This window comes from Neophocaena asiaeorientalis, unplaced genomic scaffold (assembly GCF_003031525.2).
Source record: "Neophocaena asiaeorientalis asiaeorientalis breed wild unplaced genomic scaffold, Neophocaena_asiaeorientalis_V1.1 scaffold364, whole genome shotgun sequence".
Lineage (NCBI taxonomy): Eukaryota > Metazoa > Chordata > Mammalia > Artiodactyla > Phocoenidae > Neophocaena > Neophocaena asiaeorientalis.
The window spans coordinates 852,085-864,088 of record NW_020172457.1 but is presented as its reverse complement, the minus strand read 5'-3'; the positions used below and the strand labels follow the sequence as shown (position 1 = coordinate 864,088).

Sequence of the window (12,004 nt, the reverse complement as noted above, 5' to 3'; positions counted from 1 at the left end):
AAGCCTTAGTGAAAAGGACATCATGTGAACAAAGTTCTGAGGGAGTTGAGACAGCTATGTAGTAATTAGATAAGTGTTCTCCAGGCAGAGGGACAGTCAGAGCAAAGATTCTAAGGCTTTTCCATTTAGTTCTTACCACTACTTGGCAATAATTTTATTATTTTTTTTTCTATTTCTTCTCTTCTATTGTCCAATCCTACTCTCTACGTTACTTCAGCAGTGGATGATAATAACAGCTAATATTTATCAAATATTTACTATATACCAAGCATTGTTTTAAGAGTTTTAAAAAGATTAAGTAATCTAACAGATCTATGAAATAACATAGATCTATGAACATAACAGATCTATGAAATAGATCTCCATCATTCACAAGGAAGAAAACTGAGGCACAAAAGATTAAGCAACTTTCTTCAAGATTACAGAGTTAGCAAGTAGCAGAGCCCTGAAGCAGCATGTGTAATAAGTCTTCTGTACTGTGAAACTTAAGAACATTCAGCACAAAGACTGCCTCAAGTTTTCTCATTTCTAATAAATAGAATCTCTCATATTACACATTCAATAACTGTGAAAGCTGCTATTATAATTTGTCTTCTTGCCATTTTTATAGTCATTACCTACTACTGAATAGTCTTTAGCTACAGTCTCTACTTAACATCCTTCTTAACTTCCCGCCAATCTGATTTACATTCTCAGTCTACTGAAATCGCTCTCATGTGATTAGTGATTGTCACACACAAGCCAAAGGGCTTTCTCTATTCTCATTTTGCTTGAATGTTGCATTGAACTATGTAAATTCCTTTTTTCTTCTTGAAGTTGAAGTGGTATCATCCTAGATCTTCCTATCCCCGTGACTTCTCTCTCCCAGAAAATCTCTTCCTTTGTTTTCTGAGACAAACTTTTCCATCTTCCTTTTACCTCTCTAATTGTTCCTTTAATAATACCTTTTTCAGGGACTTCCCTGGTGGTTCAGTGGTTAAGAATCCACCTTCTAATGCAGGGGACATGGGTTTGATCCCTGGTAAGGAAACTAAGATCCCACATGCCGTGGAGCAACTAAGTCTGAACACTCTGGAGCCTGTGCGCCACAACTAGAGAGAAGCCTGCGTGCCGCAATGAAGATCCCGCGTGCTGCAACAAAGACCCGACGCAGCCAAATAAATAAACAAATATTTTAAAAGAACAAACTTTTTCACTTCTACCCCTTTAAAGGTAGGTATCCAAAAGCTTACTTTCCTTTGTGCTTGTCTCTGTTAACTCAGTCCCCCTTAAGGTTTATTCATCCAATAAGTATTTATTGAGCACCTACTATCTACCAGGCACTATTTGGGTCACTTTGGATATATCAGTGAACAGAATAGACCAAAAAAAAAAATCCTCTTATCCACGTAAAATCAAATAATTCTATGTTACCAAGGACACTCAAAACCATCTTCCCCTAAATACTATTTTAAACACATCACACCCCTGACTTAAAACAAACAAACCTGCAGTGATTGCAATGATTCCCCTCTTATCAACCACATCTAAATTTCTCTGCCTTAGTTCAAAATACTCCATAATTATTTTCTATCATACCTGTCCAGGTTCATTTTCCATTACTCTTTGATTCAAAAGAATTCCAGGTAGGTCAGTCCTTTGATTACCCCCTAAAACACATTACCTGTGTTTCCAGCTGGTCAAGTAACTACTAAAAACATATGTCTACTACCCAGACATTAAAAAGTATACTGAATAAAAGATAAGTCTTCAAAAACAGATTTTTAAAAAATTCTTTCAAACATAAAAACAGCAAACACGTATCCAGGGCTTACTATATGCCAAACGCTATTCCATGCACTTTATATACATTAACTCATTTATTCCACACAACAATCTTAATAGCTGCATTCTACAAATGAGGAAGCTGAGGTCCAGACAGCATAAGGTAACTTGCCCTAGGTCTGACAAGAAGTGGTAGGAGTAAGATTCAGGCTCAGGCAGTCTGGTTCCATACTAAACTGCATGCTCCCAGCAGAAGCCATAAATAAAAATAGGGGGAATTGAAAGGGCTGGCAAGCAAATCTATAGACCAATGAAAACTATGTTCAACTATAAAAAAAATCATTTAAGTTAGCCCGTTACTCCAAGAGCAATATTTCCTTTAATATAATGTCAAGTTTTAAAAATTACAGAATTTAGTAGTATATAATAAAAAGCACAATCTGTAAACACAAACACATCATATATTATTCAGAGTTCTCCAAAGCTGCTGAAAACTTGCTAGGCATGACAAAAAAATAGAGGGCGACACATGACTAACAAATGTTCTTTTGTTAGCACAGCTATATTAAAGTATCTTACTGTCATACTTGTTTTCATTAGGATCAAACAGATTTGAATACAGTGCAGGGATGGTAACGACCTTAAAAAAGACTACTAGCTTTACTTTTTAGAAGCAAAGTTCACATCTAGGACTAGGTCCAGGACAACAGAAAAGATTTTAGTAGAAGCAAGAAATTCCAAGAAAGTACCACGAAGCATCTAACATCAGTACTCTTCAACCTATCACCAACTCTATTGCTAAAGGACATTTTAAAAGATTTCTAAGTATTAATTTAGTAAATTCATGAAACTACTTTATAACTGATTACATAAAATTAAAAATGAAAGGAAGAGGTTCTTCTATAAAACAATCTTAGAATAACCTTATGCCAATACATGAGCAAAATGAGGAGTATCACACATATCATTTTCTTCTCTTTCCCATTTCCCCCTTCCTTCTGGCAGATAAAAGACACAAAAATGGTCAGGTTTTGAGCTAGAGAGGTTAAAATGCACAAGCCTGGACAAGGATGCTAGTCTGACTTAGAAAAGGCTAAAGTCTGTAGCCTTCCCAACTAGAAGCCTAACTTAGAAAAGAAAACCTAAAGTATGTAGCCAAAGGCAGCAAAGGAGCCAGTGCCATCAATGCCTTAGGCAAAAATGCACCGTGGTCATTACTAGAATTTGAAGTGTTTCACTGTATTTTCTGCCTCTCCTCCCTTTTCCTAGGTTTGAAATGCACCTGCCCTCCCAGCTACCCAAGACACCCCAAAGCCACTCACACAAAAGGGCTCCCTCCCAAGAATTTCATGAATAAAACTATGCAAAATACTAATAATTTGAGATTAATTCAAGTTGTTAAAATCTGGGAGAGATTTTTGGAGCATGGAACCATTTTCTCCTCTCCCCTCCACCAGCCACTGTGACACTTTCAAGCGGCTCCACACTCAAGGCATTAAATTAAAAGTTCTTGGGGAAAAGAATGGATTGGCAGCTACCACTGAAAATATTCTCAAATACTAAGGTTCTCCTATACTGCATATTTGATATTTACTTCCTTCCCACATACACTGGGTGGTAATGAGAAAGAAGCATAATCCTCCGCAAGATTCTCCTGCACAAAGGCGACAGCAATTCAATCTTAAATCCACAATTAAAATATTAAAGGCTCTGTTAAAACATACCCAAGCAGAAGGCAATAGCTTTCTATTCCAGTGACCATATTAGATAGTACGCATAACCCGCTAGATAAAGAAGGAAAAAAATGTGAAAAATAGTTCTGTCACATCACCAGGATTAAGGAGGTTTAGGATGGAGGGAACATCCATGAAAAACACATATTTCCCAACAATGCACTATATTGCATCATTATCTTTATCCTTATTAATATTTCCCAAGTACCCGAAAGGTCCATGGCATTATTGTAGGTTATACCTTTTATAATAATAGGAAAGAAAATGATTGGTAAATTAAGGTAAATTAAATTTTGAAGCTGTAAGCACCTAAGCTTGATATGTTTTCAGACTCAACTATAAGAATTCTTGAGATCCACATGCTAAATATTGTAGAAAGGGAATGAGGGAAGCAGGAAGAGAACAATGGCAATACAGTATTATTCATCTACTATTTACAAAGCCAGAAACAAGAAATCTACTTTTCCCCTGCTGCTTTAAGATAACAAATGAAATTATCCTTCACAAAACAAAGCAAGCATGCTATCCAGAAATACACAATAGATGAAGGAAGTTGGTTTAATGAAGAGTGAACAAACCAAAACAAAGAAAAGAATAACTTCAAGGGTCTGAGAACTTAAAAAAACATTTTCAAATAAAATAAATATGGCTTTTGTGTAACCAGATCTGTTTTTAATAATACCTTTGCAAAACAAAGTATATCAAAATAAATCAAAGAATAAACTCTCACTTAATAATGTCCCTACATTCCTCTTTGGCCTGCTGACCTATCCTTATCCATCCTTAAAGGAGGTTGGGGCTGACAATATTAGTGCCCTATTCATCAGAATTTTATGCCATTCCTTCTGCATTAATCAGGTCATTATTAAACTTTAAAGCTATCCAGTAATATATACTGGTTACAAGCTGTTCAAATATACATTTCCTAATACTTCTTCTGAACTCTTACACACATAAGAAGCAGATGAGGCATCAATTTCCCTTTTACAAATGAAATATGTTCCATCTCATTATCATGTAATAAAGATTTTCTTTATTTTCCAAACTCCCAGTGAATACATATCTAAAATTATTTGAAAACACTACTAGCTATTTTCTGCTGAATTTTCTTGAGATTGTTATTTGAGTAATCATGCATCACTTCCTTTTCAAAAGCTGGGCTTGGATAACAAATTGCAGTTTACTATCAAAGACAAATAGACATTTCTTCAGTCCTCTATTCTCCAAAACCTTGTTGTCGTTTCTGGATATAAGGACTGAAGAGAAGATGGAATCAATTAGGTGCCAAATCGTGTAGAATATCCACACCAACATCTCTACTCATGGCCTACTCATTAATTTTTCACATTCAACTGTCAACCCCAAAATATGCTGCACACTACTGAAGAAGGAATCTTTTTCTAAAGAGTACTTTCATCATGTCATCTCCTGCCCCCAACCAACTACTGGCTCCTTACCGTAGCTGATCAGATTCAACCTGACACTGAATACACCTCATAATCTAGCCCTACTCTAGCATACTAATTTCTCTGACACCATTCTCAGAAATTAACACCTTATTCTACTGAGATCAGACTCCTTACACCTCTCTCACATCATGCTGGTTCCCACCAAGTGTTTGCTCCTGCTTCCAAGCCCCACATGGAACGTATGGAATGTTCTCCTTCTGAAGATGATCTGCCTATGCAGACAGTACATATTCTTTATACAAGTCCCACTTTCTCAAGGAAGCCCTACTCCTAGATAACCCTATACTAACATAATGGACTCAGACCCATGTATCAAAGCGTTAGTTGTATAATGCTTTGGATAGTGCTAGTTATATTATTATGAAAGTATACCCAACAAGATAATAAACTCTTAGAAGAGGCTGGGCCATCTCCCAAGAAGTAGGTCTATAATAAGTACTTAAAGACTATTTGAAAAATTGATTGAATAATCCTGATTTTTTAAAAAAATCAAGGATATTATATGTCAAAAAGAGTTCTAGTACAAATGAAATAATTGTGATGACGAGAATTTGCTTCAAAATAATCCAGGTCAAAGAGTAAACTAAGTGGGGGCATAGGTAAACTAAGTGGGGGCATAGGTAAACCCAGATTGACTATGAGTTGATGATCTTTGAAGTGACACACACATAGAGATTTGTGTCTACTTTTGTTTAAAATTTTTCTTGTTAATAAGTCAATTTTTTAACACTAATAATGTCTTTACTTCATTTTAAATGACAAAACCAAGGCATATCATAATACTTTTCTTTACCCAACAAATACCTAAGTCCCCATTTAAAGTATGAAAAAGAATTCTGGAAAGATCTAATTTGACAGGGAACTTGTAAGAGCTAATTCTCAACTAAGAATTAATTTTAAAATTAAAGGAAAAAATCTAATCGAAATGGAGGGGATCTCCATCAAAAGAAAAATTAATCTTACTACCAAAAGCAATACTGCTGAAATTAGAACACTCCCTAACACCATAGACAAAAATAAACTCAAAATGGATTAAAGAGCTAAATGTAAGGCCAGACACTATCAAACTCTTAGAGGAAAACATAGGCAGAACACTCTATGACATATATCACAGCAAGATCCTTTTTGACCCACCTCCTAGAGAAATGGAAATAAAAATAAACAAATGGGATTCAAGAGGGAAGAGATACGGGAACATATGTATATGTATAACTGATTCACTTTGTTATAAAGCAGAAACTAACACACCATTGTAAAGCAATTATACTCCAATAAAGATGCTAAAAAGAAAAAGCAATACTGCTTATATTTCAAGTTTTCATTCAATTACAGCATTCACAAAAGGGTCCACCCAAACAATAGCTGAAAATCACAAAACACTGTTAAAAAAAAAAAAGAAAAAGCATAATATGAAAGGCAGAAAATAAAAACAAAAAAAGTTGCTAAAATCAATGTTCAATAACCCGAATCAGCCAATGTTATTTCAAGAAATTCACTATCTGAAGACACCAACTGCCCTTAACAGGGATTGATTTAGTAGGTTCTTAAATAATCAGGAAAATTAGCACTTCCTCTTTATTCTGAGAACTGAAAAATATGCTTAAGAAATTCCAGATATTTGGCTTAATGAGAACATATAGCTCCACCCCTTTGATATTTCAGTCTATAACTACTCTTCAAAATTCAACCATTATTTCCCTACATCATCGTTCACTAATTCCTTCCAAAAGCAGTGATACAAACATCTATCTTTAAATGCTGGCATTTTAGTCTTCTAATTACACTGCTTCTTTGCCTTGACTTTTTTTTCCCCAAAACTGCTTTTAGGCATATATACAAACCAATCTGATTATTCTGATTTCCCCTTCTCCATATTTTCTCTAAATACTCAAGAGGGGAGGTTTTAGATACCATAACTAAATAACATATTTGATTGTGAACAGATATCCGATGTATACAAATAGCAAGCTTTATCCCAATAGCAATACATCATCTGCCCGTCACCCAATGCAATTAAAGTTTAAAACAGGACAACTCTCTTGTATAAACAGAGTTTAGAAAGAATGAAACCATCCTCACAAATAAACTCCTTAGGAGAAAAATAAACTCATACTCAAATTGCCTTGTACTTGCCCTATCTTTAAAGTTTCATTTTCCTAGCAAGTGAAAGTAATCATCTTCTTTTTAGTAGCATGTAATTTCTCTCTTCTAGTAAAAGAAAAACAGTTACGGTAAGGCTAATCTAAGGGGCCAAAATAATGTTGAAATTTTCTCTTCTATAAACTACTTTCTGATTAAAAAATAAAAGAATCATGCTACAAAAAAGAAATGTGACAAAACCCATTGGATTAATATTACTACACGTGAAAAAGTTGACATTTACTACACAATCTTTTCTAATAAAGAAGGCCACATAAATATCAGATTAAAAACAATTCTGAAAAAAGGTTTTTCAGAAAACCACTAAATATAGGATTAACAGTCCCACTATCTTCTTTCATTGCATCACTAAGTAAGTGAGTAAATTATGCCATCTTTATAATTTGTGTACTCTCAACTTTTGAGAAAAAAATATTACTCTCTTTAAAATATCAGTGGTATTGCCACATTTTATATAAGAATGGGCATTTGCAGATTTTTCCTAATATCTCTGAGGTAACACAAAATATTTTAAATCTCAAAATGTGTTAACAAAGTTTTATCCAATACATGCTATTCCAGTGGGATGAAAACCATTTACAAGTTCCACTTAGATTAAGAAATCCTTTGAGAAAAGTATGTAGTACATTCTAGTTACACTATTTCTAGAGCACTAAAAATCTCTATAACCTATTTCCCTACTGTTTTTCTTTAGAACTAACTGAGATGAATGTAACTTCCTTCACAAAAAGTCAAGACAGTACTATACTTAATGACAGAAAGCTAACTGAATTTTCAGCAGAGGTTTAAGTTTTCATAAACTAAAACTTTCTATTTCATTTGAATGGTCTATAAAAATAATAACATTGGGCTTCCCTAGTGGCACAGTGGTTAAGAATCTGCCTGCCAATGCAGGGTACACGGGTTCGAGCCCTGGTCCGGCAAGATCCCATATGCTGGGGAACAGCTAAGCCTGTACACCACAGCTACTGAGCCTGCGCTCTAGAGCCTGCGAGCCACAACTACTGAAGCCCACGTGCCTGGAGCTCGTGCTTCACGACAAGAGAAGCCACGGCAACGAGAGGCCCGCGCTCCGCAATGAAGAGTAGCCCCCGCTTGCCTCAACTAGAGAAAGCCTGCATGCAGCAACGGAGACCCAATGCAGCCTAAATAAATAAATAAACAAATAAATAAATAACTTTTAAAAAAATTTTAAAAAATAATAATAACATTGAGTTGAAATAGATTCAATCAAGTGCTATCTGCAGGCACCAAAAAAAAAGAAACTTTTTTCTAATGAAGAGTGTAGCTTAACCTTAAAGCAGGAGTAGCGAAGGAGAGAAAGGGAAGATTTCTAAAATCATACTGCTTAAACTGAGAAGATATGTTTTCATTATATTGATACATATAACATCATTTTAAAAATAAAACTCCCCTAATGCAAGGAGTTCATCCTTAAGCAATGCCCTCTTTCTTTTACAAAGTAATAAACTGCAAGTTATCACTAGTGCTCCAATCAGACTGAAGTTGAAGGGCATTACAAAACAATTTTTCTGTATTTTGCCATTTGATTATAACTGTCTCATCCTAATAAAATTAAAGATTTGTCTATGGAACTTTATGAAAACAAATTTCATAACAAGTCAACCTCAAGTAACTCATGTTCAAAAACGCTTCTGTAGAAATAATCTATTCAATTGAAGAATTCAACTACTGAAACCGGCAGAAAGTATTCCAAACTATCCAAAAAAAAGAACCCCACGAAATTATGAAGCTACAATACTCAAAATGTTACATTTAAGAAGTTAAATCACACGGGCTTCCCTGGTGGCGCACTGATTAAGAATCCGCCTGCCAATGCAGGGGATATGTTTCGAGCCCTGGTCCGGGAAGATCCCACATGCCGCGGAGCAACAAAGCCCGTGCGCTGCAACTACTGAGCCTGCGCTCTAGGGCCCGCGAGCCACAACTACTGAAGCCCGTACGCCTAGACCCCGTGCTCGGCAACAAGAGAAGCCATTGCGATGAGAAGCCCGCGTACCGCAACTAAGAGTAGCCCCCACTCACGGCAACTAGAGAAAGCCCGCGTGCAGCAACGAAGACCCAACACAGCCAAGGATAAATAAATATATAAAAATAAAAAAAAGTTAAACCATACAAAAATACTTTGAACTCTCAGCTCTGTATTTCCTATCAAAATATCAAAGAACTTTAGATATCTTCTTCACATGTGTTAAAGATCCCAAAGTAAATTCATTTTGACTTCACAGTGCTGAAACTAAGAATTTGATGATGGCAGGAAAAAAACTATAGAGTGGAGAAAATTACTTGAGAATGCTTTTATTGAAGCAAAATATCTTTACAAAAGAAAAGATGTATTAAAATCATTTACCCTCTTCTGCCAGACAAACAGTCCTCTCCTAGAACACACTGCTTACAATTCAGCCAAGTATGACTGCCAAGGGTTTCTAAACCCGTGTGTTAGGCTTGTTCAAAGTGGAAAGCTTCTCCACCAGTGTATTACAAAGAAAAATGAAATATATTTTTTGCTTAGAGTTGAAGATCAATTGTATTAAATATATTCCTACTGATAAACTAAAAGTAAGTAATACTTTTTAAAAAAAAATCTCAGGTCATAACTTAGGACAAGGTTTGCTATATAAATTGCTTCCAATTCTCAGAAAAGTCGGGATTTATTTAGTTTCCCCAAATTGTGGCTTAAGTGGCTGAAAGGAAAAATGAAGTTTTATAAACAGCTTTCCTAACCTCGGTTTACATTTGATGAAACAGACCATTTATCACAATCAAGTGAATATAATGTCAAATGTAAGATTCCATCAAGTATTACAGATAAAATCTGTAAAAAAATCACAATTATGAAAAAAAAAATCACAATTATGCAGTAATATCCAAAAGTGATTTAATGGACAACTATATGTATTTATATTCACACTTGAGGTATTATTACTTTTGCAAATAAGAGGTATACTGCTGCATGAGATTGCTACTATGACTTAATATTTTTACATACATCTTAAGAACACAATGTCTTATTTACGTTTAAATTTGAGATGTATGTATCTGATCTATGTAATCCTGTTCGTTTTTCTGGTAATTCTTTACTTCACAGTAGTCTGATTATAGCAAAAGCTCCTTCTTCACAAAACAGACATCATAAGCCACCACTGGCTTCTAGTTTTCTGCTTTTTAATGTAAATAATAATGACACTGAGTGTTACCAAATGCATTTATGTGCACAGCTTTGTCATTTCTTTCCCAGCCCCCTTCTTTTCTATGGAAAAAATGAGATTTAGTTTTGAAAAAAAAAATCGATTTTTCCTTTGCTTATAGACCTAATGGTTTTCAAGAGAATACAATTTATTCAGATACCTACCATTCTAGATATGTTAAAAGAAAGAACTTCCCAAATCCAAAAATATCAAGTCAGTCAGATATTAGCTGGAGAGGAAATTTCCACTCAAACTATAAATAAAATGTCATCAATTAAGCTGAACATCAATAAAACTGAGTCAATAATCAATTCTCAATTTGGAAGGAATCTGTAACCCACATATAACCTGCATATAATCAGAACACCACTTATATTTGCTTGTGGAGCTCACAGATGAATTTGGTTGTGTGCCAGATTTATCTTATTTTTAAATGCCCAGGCTAATATTTGTTGGTATAATCAGAGCCCACATTAAGTATCCTGGGGAGACTCAATTCAGAAGAATGCTTGGTAGCATGGAGAAACCGGTCCAAAATGGAAAAAAAAAAAAAAAAAAAAAAAAAAAAAAACACGTCCCAACAGAGCGAATAATCCACAAATAGATCATTGAAAGCAAAACGAAGACGCTCCTCTCCGGAGTAGCCTGAATAAACGAGCTTCACTCAAAATGTTTAACAGTATCCTACCTCACTTCATTCACTTCCCAACTTCCTTGACTTTTCAGGGGCCAACACGGGGCATCCCTTTTTTTCTGGAAGTGTATGCTGAAAGAATCTGTATAGGAAAGAGGGAAGGAACGGACAATACCCAAGAACGCTGTGAAACAGGTGGGTCAGAACGAGCAGCAGCATAATCTAGATACTTAAGGGGCAGCTTTAAAATGACAGATGTGGTTAAAGGAAAGACTGCAAATCGGAAGAAGCTCTAGGGTAGCAGATAGGCTGGGGACTAATGGCAAGCACCAGGGGGGAGCAAAAGCTAACTCCACAGTGGTAGCAGCGGAGCAAAAAACAAGCGGCAGGACCGAGTGGGCAACGAGCAGTGGGATTAATGAGCACCACGGGTCACAGTGGAAGTGATGGCTTCGGTCTTGGGAGACGGGAGCCACTGGAGAAGGACATCAGAGAGGGGCAAGGGGGTTGGGAAAACAGGGAGTCCTGAGACCTAAGATTCCTGCCCCTACAAAAACGTAGGGGAGAGCACTGAAGACGAGCAGCCGCCTCGGCTGCCCAATTGAAGAGATTTTTGAAGCAGTCGAGGCTCGTCGCCGCGCAGCCTTCTGCCCCGCTCCCTTTTCCCGGCGGTAACTGCTGTGGCGTAGAGGGGAGAGGGAGGAAGAGGAGGAGGAGGAGGAAGACCGAGAAGGAGGCTGAAGATGAGGCGGGGGGTGGGGAGAAAGGGGGGTGCGGCCTGCACAGTCCCAGCGAAGCCTCCGCTCTCTCGTAGCCGGTGAGCCCCGGGTTTCCCCTAAGCCCAGCCCCACACAGACTCACCCGCCTGCCTTGCCTCGCTTTTCCCTTATCCGATTCCACGCGTTGCCGCGTCCTCACAAGAGACCACTGAACGAGTGTCGGGGAAAAAACTCTTCAGAAACGGGCCTGATTGCTTCAGCGAGTCCGACCTTTACGGCTGAGAGAGAGACTCTCAGCTTTCGGTGGGTTCCACAG

General features: G+C 36.7%; 1 protein-coding gene across 7 annotated transcripts in view; it reads right to left on the bottom strand.

The window, feature by feature from the left end:
- The window catches only part of CNOT4 (CCR4-NOT transcription complex subunit 4), a 140,920-nt gene extending 128,916 nt beyond the window's left edge, over positions 1-12,004 (bottom strand). For 5 of the 7 annotated variants that reach the window (XM_024737934.1, XM_024737930.1, XM_024737932.1 and 2 more), the window contains exon 1: positions 11,831-11,998. The gene's annotated coding sequence lies outside the window, so the exon portion shown is untranslated. Of the gene's footprint in view, positions 1-11,023 lie in introns of all 7 variants that reach the window. The other 2 variants (XM_024737933.1, XM_024737931.1) reach the window with 2 other exon arrangements.